General features: G+C 43.5%; 1 protein-coding gene across 4 annotated transcripts in view; it reads right to left on the minus strand.

The window, feature by feature from the left end:
* MGAT1 (mannosyl (alpha-1,3-)-glycoprotein beta-1,2-N-acetylglucosaminyltransferase) overlaps window positions 1–9,457 on the minus strand; it is a 17,492-nt gene extending 8,035 nt beyond the window's left edge. For 2 of the 4 annotated variants that reach the window (XM_012811642.2, XM_023519307.1), the window contains exons 1-2: window positions 8,783–9,457; window positions 8,066–8,491 (exon numbers count right to left, since the gene is read on the minus strand). The gene's annotated coding sequence lies outside the window, so the exon portion shown is untranslated. Of the gene's footprint in view, window positions 1–2,043; window positions 2,205–8,065; window positions 8,492–8,782 lie in introns of those variants that run through there. The other 2 variants (XM_023519306.1, XM_003800174.3) reach the window with 2 other exon arrangements.
* Window positions 9,458–22,975: the final 13,518 nt, after the last annotated feature.

Genomic DNA, 22,975 nt, shown 5'->3' on the forward strand with positions numbered 1-22,975 from the left:
GGCTATTTTTGGGTTGCAGCCGTCATTGTTGTTTGGCGGGTCCAGGCTGGGGATTCGAACCCGCCACCTTAGGTGTACGTGGCTGGCGCCTTAGCTACACCTTCCTTTTAAAATAGAGCTGTTCTTAATCCTGACCTGAGTCCCTAAAAATGTTATTTATGAGACTCACCGGCAAGGCACAAATTCAAAGCAAGTTTTATTTTTCTAGAGTTTTCACACCCCCTTTAGGAAAGTGACACAACCAGTCCACACCAAGTACAAAGACATTTATACTACAGTGGAATATGAGTGAATCTTTTCAGTATATAAAAACCTTCAGCCAAAACCTAGGTGGCTCTGAGCAGGTCCTACCAAGTTCGGTGGGGCTCGCTCATCATTTCTTCATTTCAATTACTGCCTAAGAGCTATGAGAGCCTTTCTTTTTTTGTTTGTTTGTTAGTTTTGCAGTTTTGGCTGGGCCTGGGCTTGAACCCACCAACTATGCTAAAAGGAGCCGGCACCCCACTTCTTGAGCCACAGGTACCACCCAAGAGCCTTTCTAACACTTCTGGTTCCATGGTATTCTCCAGCCTGCCCCCTCGCTCTGGAAAAAATGTTTCTTAAACAGCAGGTCAACACCAAATAGTCAACTTCCAATCATTAGCAACAATGGAGAAGTCATATTTAGCTTTAAAATTAAGCATGGGATGGAAGAAATATTGACAGATTTTCCTTTCTATCTCTACCTTGCTTAATATGTTAAAACGCACTATATAATAAAGTCCAGAAAGTACAGGACACATCACAGATAATAAAGATCTAACTGAATTATCCTATCCATTCTTAGACCATTCCGCTAGACTCCTGTATTATGTACCAGGCTCCATAATTTCAGGATAGAAAAACTGAAAGGAAATCAGAGATGATACACTAAATAATTCAAGGCCTTATAGAATAACACCTAGGAGGGAAGAGATGCACCTTATTCATCCTGGAAAAGAAAAGGCTAAAGAGAAATGTGATACTAGTGCAGCAAAAAGCATGAAGGCTGGGATTCAGGCAACCCACAACCAGCAAACCAGGTAAGCTTGGATAAGTCACTTGACCCACTTGTACCTCAGTTCTGTCATCTATAAAATGAAAGGATTGAGTTGGATCATCTCCAAAGTCCCTGGTGTCTGGATGATGATAACAGTGACAATTTCTCCAATGCCCCAAACAGGAAATGAGAACCAGCTGCATGAGCCGCTGAAATGCGATATACTGCAGTGCTTTCTAACCCTGAGAATAAGAGGAAGAAGCAGGGAACCAGGTGAGCTCAATGGTCTCCAGTGATGTAAAGAATGGGGAAACACGGATTTCCAGTGGAAGGCACACCTCGGATGATGTGTGCATCTAAGAGCAGAGACTAAATTGCCTAAAATATAAACAGGACATTAAGATGGATAACATCGCAGTCAGTGATGTTCTAAAAGGAACACTGAGCACACTACAGCAGCAAGGATTATCCAAAGGGAAGCTTCGCTCTTGGGTTCATTCTTTGGTGGAGACACACAGACCAGGCCAGCCACAGTTGCTTTGCTCCAGGGTTTATCAAATGGGAGCCCTGCAAGACTTGGAGGCACATTAGCAAACAGGTAGGAAAAAAGTTTTCCAGCCAATTTACGTAATTCAACATTAACAGTATTTCCTGAGCAGAAAGAACTCCCTACTAATTTGAAGAAAGGTCACTTCCCATTTCCACTCCCCAAATCCTCCGCAGAGATCCCACCTCCTCCCTGCCCCGCACCCACAGTCGCCCTGAGGCCGAGTTTCACAACATCCTCCACACCCCGCAGAGCCCGTCCGCCCTCTGACAGCTGGAGGCCTGGGATTCCGAATCAGGCGCAGAGTTCCAACTTCCTGGCTCAGAAGGAGGCTGCAGCTCCCGAGGCCAGCCCCTCTCGCTCTCGAGCACCGGAGCTTTCGGGCGGCACAGGGGCTGGAGCCTGCGCCCTGGAGCTCCCCCTAGGCGCCTTCGGGGCCTCCCTCGGGTCGGACCTCCGTCCCCGGACCCCGACTCACCAGGAACCCCCAGCTTCCCGGCCCCGAACTTGGCCTGCCTCCGCACAAGAAACCAGCCCGGTGCTCAGGTGCTCGCGCGGCCACCATGGACTCCCGCCTCGACAGCCCCTACTGCAGCGCGCCGGGACCGAGTGCCGGGCGGGCAACGTGGCCCTACCCGGGAGGCGGGGAGGGGCCGGGCGGGCTGGGGGCGGGCTCACCACTGCCCAGCGTCCCACGCTCCGCCTCTTTTCAGTCGACTGCCGTTGGCGGAACACCCCAAGTTTTTCCGGGCCCATAACTTCGAGAGGCAGCTGTTGCCCCAGGCCTTTCCCTACTCCGGTCGCCGCTCCAAAAGTTGGTCCTCGCCCCCACCCACCCCCTCATCTTCCTACTGTCCAGAACTATCCAGAGCCCCGCGCCTCACCCCAACGCCCGCACGAGGGAGTGGCAGGGAAGAGCCCTGCCTCAGGTAGGTGGGGCAGCGGGGTAAGCAGTCACCAACCCAAGGCCAGGGAGCCAATGCCCCCACCCCCAAACGGCAGGGCAGGGATGTAAGAACAGGAAACCGGCACCCAAAAGGGAAGTCAGGGAGGAAACACCTGCTGCCAAAACAGAATAGGGCCAGCAGTTTCTTTTCTTTTGTTTTTCCCTTGAGGTGGGGGAATGAGAGTTGTTAGCTGGGTAAAAATAGCAGAGGCAGACCTGTCAGCAGGGTAGGACCACCAAGCCTAAGAAGAGAAGGAATGGATCACAGGCTTTTGTGATAGCCTGTGAAAGGGGACAGGGAACACCCTGAAAAACGCATTTAATGTTGTAGAAAGAAGAAGGGTAATGAAGCTGAAGAAGAGGTGGAGGAGAGATTCAGGACCCACGCCCAGCAAGAGAGGGAAAACTCCACAGCAGGTACTGTGGCTGAGCCCTGGACAAAGTCCAAGTGAGGAGGAAACACACATTGCAGGGCCTGGCTGTGGGGTGGGCACCGGCACCAGAGCAGAGGTCAGGATTTTCCTAAGCACCCAGGCCTAAGACTTGAGCCCTGGATTTTACACAGGCCTCGGTGCAGGCCAGGGCCAGAGAAGGAGCCATTGCTCCAGCACCAGCCCTGCTCTCTCAACCACCACCTCCCCTGCCTGACCCTTTGCAGAGGCCTCAGCTCCCCACCACCTACCCCTCACCACATCTGACCGTGGGAAGTACTAAAAACTTCTAGCTGCTAAGGAGGTGACTTTCCTAACAAGGATTGCTGCCACCTGACAACATTCTACTGACTCAGCCCTTCCCCTATCTACATCCATCCACCATGTTCCAGAGCACAGAACAGTCCAGAAGTCTTCAGTGTGTGGTTTCTGACTTTGCTAACTTGTTTCTACAGGAATCCAGCAGGGCCCTAGAAAAACAAAAGGTGGAGTATGCCCTACAGGCTCCTGCACCATGGTGAGAAGGTAAACCAAAATTGCTAAGGAATCACCAGACATGGTGATAGGCCAATCATGTCAGACCCCTCCCTCCCTAGTGGCTCCTCAGAGAGGGTATCATCCCCGTTCTACACATGAGGAGTCTGAAATTCAGGGTAAATGCCAGTTTGCTGGATGTCACGAGACCTAATGAGGAGCATAGCCAAGTTTTAGACTCCACATTCCTACCTCCGAACCTGGCAGTCCTTCCCAACCCTCATGTATCCCTAGTGTCAGTATGCTCTCTTTAAGGGCTAGGTGCCCAGTATGACAGAGGCACAGTGAGATAGCAGGAAATCTTGGTAGAAGCAGCTGGAGCACTGCTCTGAAGGAGCAGAGAGAAGCTGACATACCAGTGAGGCTGCATTGTGTGGGGAGAGGAGGGTATGTGCCCGACATGTCTGGTTTAGCTGGCTGTGTGGACTGTGGCAGGAGACTTGAGCTCATGCTTATGTGCCAATCAGAGGCCACTGTCTCTCACCTCTGCCCTCTCTACATTTTCCTAATGAGGGAGTTGGGGTGAACTGGGGCCTGGCAAACTCAAACTCATTGTCTAGATATGAAGAAAAATGATGAAGTTTCCTAGAAGTGCAAATAGTAGGGAAATACTGGTTTGTAGATCCAAGACATAAAGAGATAAAATCAGTTTCCAGAAGAAAAGGCACCTGTAGTCTGAGCTACTCAGGGCAAACATGATACGATGCTGAAAGATGGGGGAAGATTAACAAGCCCATGACATGTCAGATTCCTACCACTAACCTGATACTACTTCATCTAAGGCAGCAGTTCTCAACCTGTGGGTCGTGACACACAGGAACTGTATTAAAGGACCGAGGCTTTAGGAAGGTTGAGAACCACTGGTCTAAGGCCACTTAACAGGAAAAAGGATGGGAGCCTGTTTGTGCACCATAACTCACACACCATCTCTACAATATTGTATTTAAATTCCGAGGCTCACAAGATCATTCTCCGACTGCAAGCTGGGTATCCCAAGAAGAAAGGGCCTGGTTAGAGAGAATCAGAATGGGCTGAATTCTTAGATGGAAGCAAGAAAAAACATATTGTCTGAGAGACAAGAAAGCAGGGTAATGAGTGCCAAACTGACCTGGGAAAAGAGGCCCTGGGCTCTTGCTAGTGGTTACATGGATAGGTAACTGGGGAAGAAGGGCAGAAACAAGGGACCAAGGGTCTGGATTCTGGGGATGAGTGTGGGATTGAAGTATCAACAAACAGAAGAAACAAGAGGATCCAGTCACAGGAGAAAATGGAATTAGAAGAGATAAGAGTCTCCTGCCTACCTTACCACCTAAAAAGAGAACTAGAGGGAGGAAAAGTATTCCACGAAAATTTCCCCCTCATTAACTATGCCCAAGACACCACCAAATTTTTTACAATTTGGAAAGGATTTATGCTCAGAACTTAAGACAGATCTTGGTTTGAAACCATCAGTAAAAGTAAAAACAAAATTTTAAATCTATATTTTGTTTTTCCCCTCCCCTCCCATGGAGATCCAGAAACCTATCTCATCCAAGCCAAGGAAAGGACAAATATTATCACAGTAATTAGTAAGTAATGTCTGTGAAATATAATTTTTGGTTAACTACCTACAATTCCATTTGGAATAAAGAAAGGAATAAATAGGAAGGCCCTGTGGCTCATGCCTGTAATCCTAGCACTCTGGGAGGCCAAGGCAGGTGAATCACCTAAGCTGAGGAGTTCAAGACTAGCCTGAGAAGAGCAAGACCCTGTCTCTACTAAAAACAGAAAAACTAGCTGGGCATTGTGGTAGGCACCTGTAGTCCCAGCTACTCAGGAGGCTGAGGCAAGGAGATTTCCTGATCCCAAGAGTTTAAGGTTGCTGTGAGCTATTAACACCACGGTACTCTACTCTACCCAGAGCACAGAGTGAGACTCTGTCTCAAAAAAAAAAAAAAAAAGGTTCAGCGCCCATAGCCCAGTGATTACCAGCCTGGGCCAGCTAAACAACAAAGACAACTGCAACAACAAAAAAATAGCTGGGCATTATGGCAGGCGCCTATAGTCCCAGCTACTTGGGAGGCTGAGGCAAGAGAATCACTTAAGCCCAAGAGTTTGAAGTTGCTGTGAGCTATGACACCATGGCAATCTACTCAGGGCAAGAGCTTGAGACTCTGTCTCCAAAAAAAAAAAACGAATAAATACATTTAGTTAAAATATACACACATGCCCCTTGGTTAAATCTATTACTGGTGTTAGCTAAGCAGGCTGACACTTGATGAGTGCCAGATCTGGTGCCTCTATGAAAAAAAACAGTGGCTATCTTGAGAGGACTATCTTGTGGAAGGGTCAAGCAGAGGGCAGAACCAGTGCTTTTAGTGGAAATGACAGGGAAGAGGATTTATGGTTCACTCCAAGAAGGAAATGTCTTACTAGAAGGGCTCAGAGTTTCCCTCCCTGAAGGTTTGCAGCAGAATGCAGATGGCCCTTCTTAGGTCAGACACCGCAGAAATAGCCCAGCCCTAGCCAGGCAATTTCAGTATCTACCACTCCACACTCAGGCAGGGCCTTCCCACTCAGGGCTTCTGTAGCTTCCCCTTAAATTGAGGAAATAATCCTTGTTCTGTCTTCCTTACAACACAGTGGTGAGGGCAAACTGACAGACAACATATCACATGATGTAAATGCTACACATATTACAACTACAACACAACTCCTGGTGCTTAGAGTGCATTCAAGCACTCAAAGGACAAGATGACCTCCCAGGTGGGATAAGGAAAGCCTTCTGCCACAGCACAGGATCCCAGAGATGACTTAAGGAGGCATCCCAGATCATAGATCCCTGAGAGATCACAGTGATTTCTGTGCCTAAGCAAAAACTGGCATCAGGAATTTGCTAGGCAAGGCTGTGTAAGGTGGCTAGCCCATGAGATGAGACTCATACCTAATAAAGTAGTAACCTGGCCTCAAAGGGGCTACCCTAGGCATGAAACCAGAGTTTCTAGAACAGCTCAGGGCCAACAACTCCACCCTGAGCTCCCTGCCCAGCCATCAGGCCATGAGGGGAATGAGGAACTCCTACTTGCAAGGAAGAAATGAAAGATGGGGGAGAAAAAAATTCTACAAAGTAAAGCATAAATACAAGCTTTTCAGTTTGCAAATGACCTTAGTTATTGTTGCCAGTCCCCAGTGAATACAAGAGCCCCAGGAGTTACTGTTATGAAGCAGCAAAGATGCTAGAAACCAGGCTTCTGGCTCCTCGCCCAGCTCACCTTAACCTATTGTCTCTCAAAATTCCCAACACTACACTCCACTTTTCCTTTCTGCTGTTTGTTGTCACTAGGAAAAGCAGGCATCCTGGCATAGGTAAACAGAAGTTGAAAGAAGCTGGTGTGAGGTGAGAAGATAACTATAAACAGGTCTATTTAAGTGGGAACACTGCCTGCCACAATACAAAGGGTGAAGGGTTGTTTGGGGGGAGGGAGACATTTGCTTAAGAGCATGAGAGAAGACTAGGATATGCACTTACTCTAATAAATGCAGTTTTAACTCCTAACCAGACACTTGGCCCTTGAGACTTTAAACTTCCCTCCCCTCTCCTTAATCTGCTGCTTCAAAGGTGCACCCTGAAATGGAACTGGAGAGCCAGGAGGTCATGTCTAGCAGAATCCCTTGATCTAAGTTCTCCTTAGAGCCATTCACTTTTTTCTACAACTTGATGATTTCAGATATTGTTTAACAACAAGAGAATGAGACAAAGTGAGGTCAGGCTTTTACTTAAGAACACCTTCCAAGGCTTTTGCCAGCACACTAAACCAATAAAAGAAAAACTCTTACTTCAGTGTTTTTCTGTGACAAACATGCATATCAGAAAACATCAGTGTTACTGTTCCATATATATACCCCTTGATCCTTTCCAAAATCCATCATTTCATTTGCTCCTTATGACAGTTTCCAAGGGACCTGGAAAGTTAGTTACCCCCATTTTATAGGTGAAGAGAAATGCTGACATTAATGGACATATGTAGGGTTACACACTGACTAAGAAGTCAGAATTAGAGCCTAAGTCTTGCTGATTCCCCAAATTGTGTTCTCTTCTCTTTTCATGAGGTTTCATGGCCTAAGCTCCCTTATGAGGGAGAGAAAAATAAAAACAATTTAGGAGTTATCTAGACTATTCCCTTCCTCTCCCCCTAGCAGTCATATTCAGTTAGCTCCCGAAACAAAGCAGCCTGCCTCTGCACAGGACTAGGTAATCCATTCCAGAGTATTAGCTTAAACTGGCTTAGAATGCTTTTATCTCAGTGTTGGAAAGACCCTTAAAGGTAATCTAATCCAACTTCCCTTCAGAAGCCTAAATTCTTTTCCTGCTCTCCTTGGCCAAATTTCACTAGCCTAACCTCACAATTGGCCTTGCTCACAAGCCCTTACAAGGTACTCCTCCAGCCTGAGTAAGGAGAGAGATTGGGAACAAATATACACCCAAAGATAGTGATGTTTTACCCATCAGTGTAAAGCTTTCTGAATGGTAGTCTTCCCAGACATGATACACTCAAGTTTCTGTACAGGCACTGCAAGATATTAAGCAGGAAATGAGGTAGGAACCTTACCTTTCTCCTCTTTCAGGGGCTCCCCTGGAGATCATCAAACCTCCGTGCAGCACTCCATTGCCACAACTGAGAATCCCAAATCAGATCCACCAAATAAAGTGCAGCTTCTCTTCTCTCATCCAGATCCAAAGTCCATGGCTGAGTGGACCCTGAGGTGGAACAGTCTGGGGGGAAGGGGTGTGTCCAGGCCCTCCCCCCCCACTGGAGGCCTCAATGTCCTTCTCTGGGTTCTGTTACATCCCCTTATTAATCCGCCTTATTAAGCTGAGTCTGAGGATGGGCAGATCCCAGATACTATCCCATCTCTTGTTCAGGCAGGGGAAGTTATCCATTTTGAAGACTGGTCCATCTGTCTTCCTCTGAGACTCATGAGAAGAAACAGGCCTTTGAAACGGCATGGCCCAGAAGGCTGATTTCTGTGTTAACCTAAGGAACATTTAAACATGAATTTAATGTTCTACTATACACTCTCTAATTGTGTATATACCCAATGATTTCCTGAGATTTCCTAGTTCCTACTTCCTACTTAAATTCGAGATCTTTACTATGCTATAGCATCAAAAATCCTTCAGGCAACACTCCATAAAGCTATTCAAAGTACCTACCACACTCACATATTGCACCCCAGGCACCTCATCGTTAGTACGTCCGTGTGTGTGTGTGTGTGTGAGAGAGAGAGAGAGAGAGAGAGAGACACTCAGGATAAAAGAAACATACCAGTTCTCCCAAAAGAAAAGTAACCAGGAGACTGTCTTCTAAGAAAGAATGTCTTCCTGTCCTCTTGTCTAAAGGACCCATACTAATTGAAATCTCCCAAGCTTCTTAGGGTGCTCAGTGTCTTAATTCTACAGCTCTCTTCGACTGAACTAAATCCTTTCCAGACTGAGATGCTGGCACCTTCCACATGCATTCCTTCTTTCCATCAACTCTCACTTCCCTCCCGGGTTCCAAAACTGTGCCAGGAATATAATTCTTTATCTCCGTCAAATTCCTTCCAGGGGCCACTCCGAGAGCAAATGTTTGTCTCGGTCGGCGAGCCCAAGCCTGTCACCCCCTCCCGCTCCAAGAATCATTCCTAAACACACACACACACACACACACACACAAAACCTTCCTTCCTTCCTTCGTTCCCATAGGGGCGTGGTGTCCACATGACAACCCCCCCTCGCAAGAAGGTAACTCCTCCCAACCTTTTCCTCCAAACCCCGTGCTCTGTGTTCACTGGGAAAAGGGGTGACACCGCTACCCTCCTTATACTCCGACACCTACCGTTCTGCCCTGCGGACGACCCTCGCCCTAACCGCGCGGAGTCGTTACCTGGTCCCGCCCGCCCAGACTCTGCTGGAGCCGCAGCCCGCCCCGGTCGCAATCCAGGCCCCAGGCTACGTCCCAGCAGCCGGCCCAGGCCCCACCCCCTCGACCCCCGGCTGCCCGGCCCTCCCCTAGCGCTCCTTTCTCCCTCCCACCATCCACCGCAGCAACTTCCGCCCGCCCTCCGGAAGTGGGCCCACGGCAACTGCCTTCTGAGCGTCCCGCCTGTTTCTACCCCACTCTCCCGCCCATCACCACCGCCACCACGGGAGCAAAGGAGGTGGGTCTTCCGGGATTCAGGCTGTTCTACAGTCACTGTTCACCGGCCTGAAGATCAGGTGTGTGAGAACGGAGCCGGGGCGCAGATCAGCTGCCTCACAAGAAGGGGCGGGGCAGAGACTAGCCGAATGGGGGCGCGCGCGTCACGTAGAGCCGCCCGGGAAGAAGCACACACGCGTCGCGAGCGTCTGCGCAAGTTGTGCCTGACTGGGCGGGACTTGGGCGGGAGAGGGCTGAACAAGGAGCGCGGATGTGGGGGCGGAGCCTGCGTGGGGCCGCGTGTCCGCCTCCTTCCAGGATCACCTAGCAACGGCCGGCTTTCCTGGGCTGGTGGGAGCGCCTAGGCAGCTTCAGTTCCGGAGTCCGGTGCTCGTTGGAAACAGTGCGAACAGCTTCGAGGCCTCAGTCTCCCTGTTCCTCTGCAGAGAGATCTGTTACAATATCAGAAGGAGGCTGTTTTATGTTGTTCCTCGATTACTTTTTCTCACTGTCCTTTTAAAGAAGCAGGACCTGCGCCGGGTCTGAAAAAAGGAAAGAAAAGGAAGGGGCAATCGTAAAAATAGGGTGCCCTGAAGACCCTCCGCTGCGCGCTCACGGTGCTGAGCTCTTTGCAAGTAATTAGGGCGATATTGCAAGTCGGGACCGCGCCTGTAACACCCCACTATTGCGTGCCACGGTCTCCTCGAAAGGAACCTCCCTCCCGCTTCTTCAGACGTTGGTCGTCCGAGTTCCAGAATTGGCCTGTTACTCTTGTTCTTGATTTCAAGTGGAATCCAAGGGGGGCACACTGCTAATTTTTGGACTTCATAACCCGTTTGTATAACGACATGTAGGATCTGTGGATTGATTCTTAGCCTCCGTTTTTGCCCACTTTTTGAAAACTGGAACCTAGGCTCTGGTCTTTTGGTATATCTTGTATCCATATGATCTCTCCGTATCACAGTTTGGCTAACTTGAAATTTTTCAGTACTGGGTAAACCTGAAATTATTCGGTATAATAGTTGCTGGATCAGGGGTCTTGATATGGTTAATTTATTTGGAAAGAGGTTACACTTTGGAAACTTGTTTTTTTTTTTTAAAAACTGTGTTGCTTGCCTGTACAAGAGAAAACTCAATTCAAGTTTAGGGAAGAGAGAAATGAGGGGGATTGGTGCGCTCTCCTGTAATGGGCACAATGGAAGGATATATGGCCCGCCTCTTGGATGAGGGGCACAATTACAGGACCTTACCTAACAAAGCACACATCGTAATCTAATCGTTTGTACCCTCATAATCTGAAATTTAAAAAAAAATTATATATTGTCTCTTGGATTTTAAATTTCGTGAGGAGAGGCATATTTAACTGTTAGATTCCCTGGTATGTCCCTGGTGCCTAGAACAGTTGTCTAGCCCATAGTAGCTGCTCAACAAACATTTGTGGAGTAAATGAATGAATGAATGAACTTGAACTACTTTTATTATACAGTATTGTCCTTCAGGCCTCTCTCACATGGAAGAATATGAACGTACTTATAAGCATAATATACATATTTTGCATTATGATTTTTAATCATCATACCATAGATACTCTCCATGTTTCTAAGTATTTACATAGTAATAGTCATCATTTTTACTTTACGGTATCCTTAAATTTTGGATGCTTGTTGTAACCAAACTATACAGAAAAGTGTAAACAAAAAGTTAATTAGCTTTTCTCCCCTCTGATCTCACCCTATTCAAGGGAACCACTGTTATAAAATTAGTGGATATCCTTCCAAATATTTTCTATATACCCACATACATATTTAACAGGTACAGATTTCACCATTTAGAGACAACTTTGCCTGAGTTATAGCTATTTTCTATAACTCAAGTCAGTTTCTATTTTAGGCCTTATTCCCTCTAATGACAGATAAACTAAATCTACTTAATTCATGGTAAATACTAATGATACCGGAATTTTGCTCTTCAGTGAGTTCTTGGTCTTGGTGACTTGAAGAATGAATCTGCAGACCACAGATCAGTGGTAAGATAGGATTTATTTACAGAAAAGAATACAGAAGTGCCAGAGCTCTTGGCAGAGAGAAAACTGGAGTTGGGAGAGAAAAGTGCTCTCTCTCCTTCCCTGTCTGTCTGTAGGCTCTTTGTCTAGGGGTATATGTACTTGCATGGAGCCCTCAATAGTTATATTTAGTGGGGTTAGTTAGTTATATTTAGCGTGTCTGGGACATGTTTGGAACAACATGTCTGGGTTGCAAATGAATGGCTACAATCCCTTTTATTCCCAGGCCTAGGAAATGGGGACCCCCTGCCCACCCTCCAGCCTATTGATTCTGCTGCTTGCTGCTACCACACCAACATTGCCAAGGCAGAGGCAGCCGGTCCATCCCCCCCAGCTCCACGAGCTGGGTGGGATGCCACTTGTCCTATATCATAATGATCAGTAACAGTTTAATTTCAGTCCATTGAGAATTTACTAATGCCCTGCTTTCTTTTTCACATAAATTTCTTAAGGCATAAATACTTAAGACTTTTGGATTTGTTCTGTTCATATATATTGTGAACATATTTCCATGTCAAAAAATATACTTCTATGGCACTTTTAATGACTGTGGTATCTCATTATACAAAAGTACCATAATTCCCTCCTCTAGTTTTGTATATTTGGGTAGTTTCCAGCTTTTCACTTTTGCAAAATAATCTGTAGCTAAATCTGTGTACATCCTTAAATTTTTTCAGGATAAAGTCCTGAACTGGAATCAGAAGGTGTGCTCACTGTTGAAGGCTCTCAGTGCATGTTGTCAAAAGACCTACAAAAAGGTGGCACTGCTTTGACACCAGCTTTTATCCACACCCTGCCTGCCTTACCATTTTTTGTCATCTTTGCTAATCTGATAGAACAATGTTTTACTTTGTTATTTTAAGTTATTCTTTGTTAATTACTAGTACAGTTAAACCCATTTTTATGTATCACTTTTACAAACTGCCTTACTCGTGTCTTTTGCCCATTGGATTCATCTTTGTCCTACTCATTGGTAAGGACTCTTTACAGACTACCATCCCTTTATGGGATGCCCATAAATGTTGCAACCATTTTCCTGGCTTAAAGCAGGCTTGTAAGTAGTTTATGTACTCTTCTGACATTGCAGGGTGCTAGCTGGGCAAGAAGTCTGGTCTCCTATGCACATTCTGCCTTTGGAATAAACATTTAGGAATAATCTAGAGACTTTTGGTTCAGACTACTCCTCTGTAGTCTATATAGGCAGTCATCTGAACTGTCATTGGGATTGGGGTAACCAAGAGGGATTGAACACTTGGAGAACATGGCCACAGAGATGTTAATACCAGGTGGATTCCTCCTTACAGTAGAAGCATCAAGTCTCCATCAGAAGTAGCAGACTAGTGCCTTTACCTCTCTTTGCCTTCCACATTAGCTCAAGGGTACCTAATTGGCTGATTGTAATTGTGAAGGAGTTCAATTTTCAACATAGTGTATTCATCTAGAAAGAAGGTAGCCAGAGACCAAGGAGCTGATCCCCAGTCTCCAGCAAGCTCAAGTATGTATCAAGCTTCCCATCCTGGTCAGTGCTACTGATAGTAAGTTTTAATAACGGCAGTAAGAGTCTTCCCCCATTAACCTGGATTTTCCATGTTTTCTTGGCCATTAATCCATTCACAAGGACAGAGCCCTCATAACCCATCACCTCTTTAAAGTCCACACTTCTCAATACTACCACATTGGGGATTAAGTTTCAACATGGGTTCTGGAGGAAACATTCAATCCATAGCAACACCCAAATACACATCCTCCAGCCCCTTCTCTTCCTGTAGGCCCACATATCTAACTTCCTGCTTTGCTTTTCAGCTTGGTCCCCTCACAGAGACCTCTACTTCAAGAACTTAACTGGCAGTACTCCTCTCAGCTGCTCTCGACCATTCTCATTGTCAGGAAGTGTCTCTGTCATCTAACCACTTGTGCCAGAAATCCAGAAGTCTTTCTCAAAGTTCCCACATCTAATCAACACACCCTGCACAGTTCAACGGTAAATTATTTCATGACTCTTCTTGATCACCCTCTCCTTTGGCATTGTTAGTTTTCTTCCTTGAAACTCCCTTTTCTTTTACATCCCTCTTGATGTGTGATTCATTAGTCATCATACCGTGTCCTAAAGTCCAATCCCAGGAAGTGAGGGTGGATCTTTCTGGAACATTGAAGACAAATTTATCCCAGTCTCTTTTTTCATGTTCCCTATGGCTTTTTAACATTTAAGAATTTTGTTTGTTTTGCTCCAGCACTGCAGTGCAATTACAACACTGAAGAGGATATGATAAGCCCAGACATAACCATAGCAAAGGCATGAAGCTGAAGACCTACATATGCTGTAAGGAGTTTGAGTAAAACCTAGAATATTAAGCAAGGACTTGGAATGGAGAGAGCAGTAGAGGACACTTGGGAATTTCAGTTCATTTCAATCATGAGGTTTAAGTACACTTCAAAATCGCAGCACTCTCTTGCCTCATTTCATAAGGAAGGATGTACTTACTGTCTTAATGTCTGGTCTTGCCCTACTTAATCCTTGTATTGTTATTTTAATTAATTTTTTTTTAATTGTTGCAAATCATTGAGGGTACAGTGAGCCAGGTTATATTCCTTGTGTTTGGTGTGTGAAGTCCCTCTATTAATAGTGTCCCACCCCCAAGAGATGTGTCACCCTGTGGCCCCACACCCCCCTTCCCCCTTTCCTCTCTCCCTTCCCCCATGCCTCTTCCCCCCACCATGGACTAGCATCAGTTGTCTTCATATCAGAATTGAGTACACTGGATTCTTGCTTCTTCATTCTTGTGTTGCTTTACTAAGGAAAATGTATTTCAGCTCCATCTAAATTAATACAAAAGAGGTAAAGTCACCATCCTTTTAGTGGCTGTATAGTATTACATGGTATACATATACCACAGCTTGTTAATTCATTCTTGGATTGGAGGGCATTTAGGTTGTTTCCATAGTTTGGCACTTATAAATTGAGCTGCAATAAACAGTCTAGTGCAAATGTCCTTATGGTAAAATGTTTTTTTCTTCCTTCTGGGCAGATGCCCAGTAATGGGATTGCAGCATCAAATGGGAAGTCTATTTTGAGTTCTTTAAGGGTTCTGCATACTTCTTTCCAAAAGGGTTGTATTAGTTTGCAGTCCCACCAGCAGTGTAAAAATGTTCCCTTCTCTCTACCACCATGCCAGCATCTGTAGCTTTCAGTGTTTGTGATGTGGGCCATTCTCCCTGGGGTGAGGTGATATCTCAGAATGGTTTTGTTTGCATTTCTCCTATAATTAGGGACAATGAGCATTTTTTCATTTTTTTTAGCCATTCATCTGTCTTCTTTAGAGAAAGTTCTATTTATCTCACTTGCCCATTGATGTAGGGGATTTTTGGCTTTTTTTGTTGTTGTTGCTTAATTCAAGTTCTTTGTAGATTATAGTTATCAAGCTTTTGTCAGATACATAATAGGCAAATATCTTTTCCCATTTTGGTGGTTGTCTGTTCACTTTGGTTGTTGTCTCCTTAACTGTCCAGAAGCTTTTCAGTTTAATTAAGGCCCATTTGTTTATTTTTGTTGTTGCAATTGCCACTGGAGTCTTCTTCATAAAGTCTTTCCCCAGGCTGATATCTTCAAGGGTTTTCCCCACACCTTCTTCAAGGATTTTTATTGATTCATGCCTTAGATTAGATCTTTTATCTGTCTTGAATCAATTTTATTGAGTCGAGAAAGATGTGCGTCCAGTTTCAGTCTTTTACACATGGTTATCCAGTTCTCCTAGCATGATTTATTTAATAGGGATTCTTTCCCCCAGTGAATGTTCTTATTTGGTTCATCAAAAATCAGGTGACTCTAAGATTTTAATTTCATCTCATGGTGTTCTATTCAACTCCAGATGTCTGTGTTTCTATTTTTGTGCCAATACCATACTGTTTTGATCACTGTGGCCTTGTAGTACAACCTAAAGTTTGGTAGGCTAATGCCCCTGGACTTGTTTTTATTACTAAGAATTGCCTTAGCTATACCGGGTTTTTTCTGGTTCCATACAAAATGAAGAATTATTTTTTCAAAATCTCGAAAGTATGATGTTGGTATTTTAATGGGGATTGTGTTGCTTGCTTTGGGAAGTATAGACACTTTAACAATGTTGATTCTTCCCAGCCATAAGCATGGTTTGTTCTTCCATTTGTTAGAGTTCCATAGTTTTCTTATAGATGCCATTCACCTCTTTTGTTAGGTATATTCCTAGGTATTTCATTTTCTTTAAAGCTACTGGGAAGGGAATTGTGTCCTTGATTACCTTCTCAGCTTGGCTATTATTGGCATATACAAAGGCTACTGATTTGTGGACATTGATTTTATATCCTGAGATATTACTGTATGTTTTTATCACTTTCAGGAGTCTTGTGGTTGAGTCTTTGTGGTTCCCTAAGTTTGAGATCATATTGTCAGCAAAGAGTGAGAATTTCATTTCCTCCTGCCCCAAATTCTTATCTTGCCTGAGTGTATTGGCTAGAACTTAAAGCACTATGTTGAATAGTTGTGGTGATAGAGGACAACCTTTACTTGTCCAGTTCTCAGTAAAAAAGATTTCAGTTTTTTTCCATTCACTATAATATTAGCTATGGGTTTGTCGTAGATGACTTCCATCACTTTAAGAAATGTGCCACCAATGCCTACATTCTTCAGACTTCTAATTAGGAAAGGATGTTCAATTTTATCAAATGCTTTTCATGCACCTATTGAGGGGATCATATGGTCTTTGTTTTTGCTTCTGTTGATATGGTGAATTACATTTATGGACTTGCATATGTTAAACCAGCCTTGCATTCCTGGGAAGAAACCTACTTTATCATGATATATGACTTTTTTAATGATAAGATGTAATTTATTGGTTAGCATTTTATTGAGAATTTTTGCATCTATATTCATTAGTGAAATTGGTGTGAAGTTCTCCTTTTTAGTTGAGTCTTTTCCTGGTTTTGGTATCAGGGTGAAGTTTGCTTGATAGAACGTTTTGGGGAAGAGTCCTTCCTTCTCAGTGTTTTGGAATAATTTCTGCAGTATGGGAATAAGCTCTTCTTTGAAGGTTTGATAGAATTCTGGTGTGAATATATCCGGGCCAAGGCATTTTTTTGTTTGGAGAGTTTTTTATTGTTTCTTTGATCTCAGTGTTTGAAATTGGTCTGTTCAAGAGATCTATTTTTTCTTAAGTCTAGGGAGAGGGTGTGATTCCAAGTATTGATCCATTTCCTCTACATTGTCAAATTTCTGGGGATAGAGTTTCTTGTAGTATTCAGAGATAATCTCTTGTATCTCTGTGGCATCTGTTGTTATTTCTCCTTTATCATTTCTGATTGAGGTTACTAGAGATTTTACTTTTCTGTTTCTAGTGAGTCTGGCCAAGGGTTTATCTATTTTATTTACTTTCTAAAAAAGCAACTTTTTGTTTTGTTAATTTTTTGAATGTTTTTTTGTTTTCAATTCCATTAATATCTGATTTGATTTAATTTTATTTTATTTTTAATTTTTGAGACAGAGCCTCAAGCTGTCACCCTGGGTAGAGTGCTGTGGCATCACAGCTCACAACAACCTCCAACTCCTGGACTCAAGTGATTCTCCTGCTTCCGCTTCCCAAGTACCTGGGACTATAGGCGCCTGCCACAATGCCTGGCTATTTTTTGGTTACAGCTGTCATTGTCATTTGGCAGGCCCAGGCTGGATTCAAACCCGCCACCTCAGGTGTATGTGGCTTGCACATTAGCTTCTTGAGAGCCTGATTTAATTTTAGCTATTTGTTTTCTTCTGTTTGGTTTAGAGTTAGATTATTCTTCTTTTTCCCATTCCACAAGGTGGTTTGTGATTGTGCTGATGTGTTTGCTTTCTGTTTTTCGAAGGTAGGCATCTAGCACAATAAAGTTTCCTCTTAAGACTGCTTTTGCTGTATCCCAGAAGTTTTGGTAGCTTGTGTCTTCATTGTTGTTATGCTCAAGGAAGTTAATGATTTCCTCTTTAATCTCTTACTGAACCCAACTATCATTCAGCATAAGGTTCTTTAGTTTCCAAGACCTTGTGTGGAAATGAACATTTTTGCTAGAGTTGAGCTTCACCCTTATGGCCTTCTGGTCTGAGAAGAGACATTAAAAAGAGACATAAAATTTCTATTCCTTTAATTTTGCTGAGGTTTAAATACTGATCTATTTTGGAGTATATGCCATGAGCTTACAAGAAAAAGGTATATTCTTTTGCTTTGGGATAGTGTCTTCTGTATATACCTATTAATCCCATTTGTTCTAGGGTCATCTTTAGGTCCTTTGTATCCTTGTTTAGTTTCTGGGTAGAGGATCTGTCCAGTTTTGTCAGAAGGGTGTTTAAGTCCCCAACTATTAAGGTGTTATTGCTCAGGCCCCTGAAAGTCTGCTTCATAAATCCGGCAGCATTTAAGTTAGGTGCATAAATGTTTAAAATTGAGATGTCTTCTTGTTGTATTGTTCCTTTTTCCAATATGCAGTGTTCATCTTTTTCTTAACTAAAGTTTCTTTGAATCCACTTGTATCTCAGAATAAGATTGCAGCCCTTTCTTCTGATTTCCATTTGCTTGAAACACTGTTTTCCATTCCTAACCCTGAGTCTTGATTTGTACTTCAAGGCTAGGTGTGTCTTCTGGAGACAGCACATGAATGGCTTGGGTTTTTTAATCCAATCAGCCAGCCTGTGCCTCTTCAGTGGGGAATTTAATCTATTAACATTTATTGAGAGTATCAATAAGCATGGTGGAATTCTATTCATCTTATTATGAGATAGTTGTTGTGTAGTTTTATCCTTTGTGCCCTTGTGGAAGCTAAGCTCTGTCCTTGGCTTCTAGATGTTTACTTTGGTGGTGGTCCATTGTGGTGTTTAGTATTAAGAATAGGTCTAAACATTTCCTATAGAGCTGGTCTTATTGTGGAGCATTTCCTCAGTGCTTGTATATCTGCAAACTATTTGATTTCTCCATCAATTGTAAAGCTAAGTTTAGCAGGATAAAGGTTTCTGGGCTAAAAATTATTTTGTTTAAGGATGTTGAAGGTGGATTGCTGTGCTCTCCTGGGTTGGAGAGTTTCAGTTGAAAAATCTGCTGTCATCCTAATGGCTCTGCCCTTGTAGATCAATTGGTGCTTCCTCCTAGCTGCTTGCAGAATTTCCTCCTTCATCTCGCCTTTGGACAGGTTCGTTACAACATGTCTTGGAGAGGCTCTGTTTGAGTTGAGATGACACAGATTTTGATATCCATCTGAAAGGAGTATGTCAGGATCTTTAGTTAACACTTGGGAAGTTTTCATTTATGATTGTCTCTAGGAGAGCTTGCATACCTTTGGAATATTCTTCTCCCCCTTCAAGGATTCCTATTATCTGTATATTTGAACACTCATGGTGTCTTGTAGTTCTCCAAGCACCTGTTCTGCTTCCTGTCTCTTCTTTTCTGACTCTAACTAACTACATTAACTCAAAGACTTTATCCTCTAAGTCTGATGTTCTTTCTTCTCTGTGGTCTAATCTATTTTTTATGCTTTCTACTACTTCTTTATATTCCCTGATTGTCTCCTTCATTTCTTTAAGTTCATCCATGTCTTTTCTATATTCTACATGTCTCTCGTCCAGCTTTTGGTTCTGTCTTTCTATTTTCTCATCCATTCCCTTTATTGTCTTAATCATCCATATTTTAAATTCCCTTTCTGTCACATCCATTAATTCTTTATAGGATGAGTCTTCTGTAAAAGCTGCCTCGTAGTCCCTTGGGGGAGTTGCTGTATTTTGGTTTTCCATAGTACCTGAATTTTTCTGTTGGTTCACCCTCAGGTGTGCTTTCTTCTTGTTCACCTCTTTGTGCATCTTTTTCCTTCTTCTTCCTTTGCTTCATATTACCTTGTCTCAGAGTTTATGTGATGAAGAGGCCTCTTGGTGTGAGGCCAAAATGGAGAGAATGGTAAAGAGCAGGCAGGAAGAAATAGGGAGGAAAGAAAGAGTAAAAAAGAAAGAAAGAATAAAAGAAAAGAAGAAGAAGAAAAGAAAAAGGGGGGAAGAAGGATTAACAGAAGAAAGAAGAAAAAAAATTAGAAAACAGGAGAGAAGGAGGTAAGGAAGAGAAGCTGAGAGTAACAGAATAAATGGTATTGATCAGGATAAGATAAAAATAGATAAAGTAAAAAAATACTATTGTACCAAATAGAAGAGAGAGAGGGAAGTGGAGTAAAGAAAAAAAGGAGAACGACAAGAAAAAAGGAGGGGATATCTTACTGTTGCTGAGCTGATTATTGTGGGAGAGATGAGAAAGGTAGAAGAGTCTCTGTCCAAAGAGAGAATGTTCTGGAGTGAAATATGGAGAGAATAAATGAGGCTAAAACACTGCAACCGAAAAATAAAGGAGCCCTTGCTCTTGATGAAAGTAAAAGGAACCAACCATGCAAATAAGCAAGAAACAAAACATATCAATGCAAAATATCCAAAAGTTCTAAATAACAAAAACAAAGCAACATCAGTAACAAACAAAAGAACAACAACAAAGAAATAGAAAATACAAGAAAAGAAAAAGAAAAAAATAAACAAAATAAAAAACTAATTATATATCTACATATACAGGAAATATGTGTGTGTATATAAATATATATGTGTGGTGGGAGAGTCCAACTTTAGTAGGAATATATTTGCGTGACAATATGTTGCCAGAACATCGAGTGGTGCTATAGTTTTAGGGGTTGGACAACACAGCAGATATCCTCTTGCTAGAACCCAGGCTTAAACCAGATCCTAACTTAATCGTCCACAGCAATTGCCTAATTATTTCCTCAGCATTCAGGTTCCACCAGGTGGGGAACTCAGATCTTTCCTGGATCCTTCCAAGGCAGGTCTCACTGTGCCCCCAGACAATAGTTCTCATGGGGTGCTGGAGTCCCTGAGCCTGTCAGGACTAGAGGACAGGCAGAACTGACATGGCTGTGTTCCTCTTATAGGGGGCCCAGCCTCACAACCTTCTCACGACCTTGCCATAATAGCCAACCCCTGGCTTCCAGGACCTTCCCAGAAATAGCTATCTCTACTGCTGCCAAAGCAGTGGCAGATGCACTCCAACCAGCCCTCAAATCTGGCTGCTATATACTGTTCAGGTTGCCCACTCTTCCAGGCAATCCACTCTATGTACTTCCCCTGAAAACTGAAAACTGCAAAAAGACTTACTGGTGTCAGGTACCTTTGTGGCTCCTGGCAGCAGCAGCAACAGGGGCTCCACCTGTGAGCCCATGCAAGACTTGCCTAGCGTGTCAGACATCTGCCCGGCTGCTCCAGTTCTCATACAGCCACCAGCACCTTGCTGGCTCACAGCACACCCTGAGCCACTGCACCAGGCAAAGTGTCTTCTCCAAATACCTCCCAACTAATTCATTTCTCAGTTGCTCTAGAAGAGTTCAGCCTGACGGTCTTCTTGATTTGCCATCTTGCTCTGCCCCCAATTATTTTTATTTTAAACATTTCTTGCCAACTAGTTTATGAGTTTCTTAGGGGGCAGATACCCTGTTTACCTTAAGACACTCATATAATTCTTTTTTTTTTTCTTTTTTTTTAACAATAGAAATTTATTTTCTCACATTTCTGGAGGCTAGAGGTCAAAGATGAAGATTTCAAGAGGATTGGTTTCCGCTGAGGCCTTTCTCCATGGTTTGCACGTGGTCCTCTCCCTGTGCCTTCACGAGGTTTTACTTCTGTGTGTGTCTGTGTCCTAATCTCTTCCTATAAGGACACCGGTCAGATTAGACAACACCTCATTCTAGTGATCTCATTTAAGTTAATTGCCTCTTCAGAGGCCCTAATTTCAAACACAATAACACTCTGAGCTAGTAAGTTAGGACTTAACACATGAATTTTGAGAGGAGACACAATTCAGTCCTTAACACACATACATAAGAATAGAAGAGTTTCTGTGTTTGTTCCACTCAATCAATATTGACCTGTGAGCCCGTATCCTGTCTCCTCTGGTTTCTGTGTACTCCAGAGATTTGGTTTCCTCTTCATAAAGCAAGGATAATGAAACCTGTCCTTTACCTCTGGCCAGGTATTCATGAGGATAAGATGAAACTATGGGTATGGGGACACTTTTAAAATTGAAAAGAGCTAAGTAAATATCTGTGGCATTTAGAAGTCCACAGAGAACAATGAGAATGTGCTTGGTGGGCTTTCAGAGGTTGCCGACCTGCACACCCTCCCTAAGGAAGCTGCTGTTTCTCACCTGGCTTCTCCTTTTCAGGACTCCTAAAGATTGATTATCATAGAGAAAGCCAATTTTTTACTACTCTGACCATCACCAGGGTTTGTTTTTTTTTTTCTTAAGTCTGAATTTACATTTAAATTAGGAGCTTTTGCTCAGGTCAGTACTTTCTTAGATTAGCTTCATCAGCTGGGGGTGTGTGCAGTATTTGAAACCTGAATCCTGATGCCCCAGGCTGAGGGATCCTGTACTGGGCCTCCACTTGTGTGAGGTTGCCAAGATGAGGGAGGGAGGAGCTGCAGAGGGCCAGTGTGGGAGAGGGGAAATGTCCAGGAAGCATAGCATAGATCTTCCAGGGCATTGCAGGTCTCGTGGAAAAAGGAAACTCATTCCCAAGAAATAACAAAGAAACATGAAAAATAAGTCAGTGCAGAAGTGCTGATATAAACAAATGTTTAGCGGGACATGGTGTTAATCAGGAACACCTCCTGGAAGTAGGTGGGTCACCAGCATGGTCTGAAGGGAGCTGGGAGAGAGGGGATCCTGGTGTGGGGTTCATGACTCCTTCAGTACAACCAAGCTGAGGAAGTAACGTGTATACTCCTTATAATCTAAGCTGGTTCTGGTGTCAGCGCTTGGCTTCTGGTTCTCATTCCAGTGACCAGCTCAGCACATACCCCAACCACATTCTCTAGGCATCTCCTTGTGTAGGAGCCATTGAAAATAACTATTTTACCCCCAACTTTAATATAACCTTATAATTCCTTTATCATTTTCAAAATGATTTTTAAATAAGAATAACCACTTAGAATTATTAGAAACACATTAAACAACTGTCAGTAAAAATCTTTATTAATCATAAAAAGGGAAGCACATCTATTAATCTTTCGAAGTACAATTCTGTGATTTTTTTTCCCAAGTACATAATTCACATTTTTCTTCCTTATTTGGGAACAAAGATGTGGTCCACATGTGGCCCTTCACTCAAAACCAACACAAGACTCCTCAAAACAATGGGAAAATGGAGGTTCAAGACAGTCCAGCTCCCAGTAAATACTGGTTAGGTGGTGT

Source organism: Otolemur garnettii, unplaced genomic scaffold (genome assembly GCF_000181295.1).
Source record: "Otolemur garnettii isolate 467f Iridium unplaced genomic scaffold, OtoGar3 scaffold00171, whole genome shotgun sequence".
Lineage (NCBI taxonomy): Eukaryota > Metazoa > Chordata > Mammalia > Primates > Galagidae > Otolemur > Otolemur garnettii.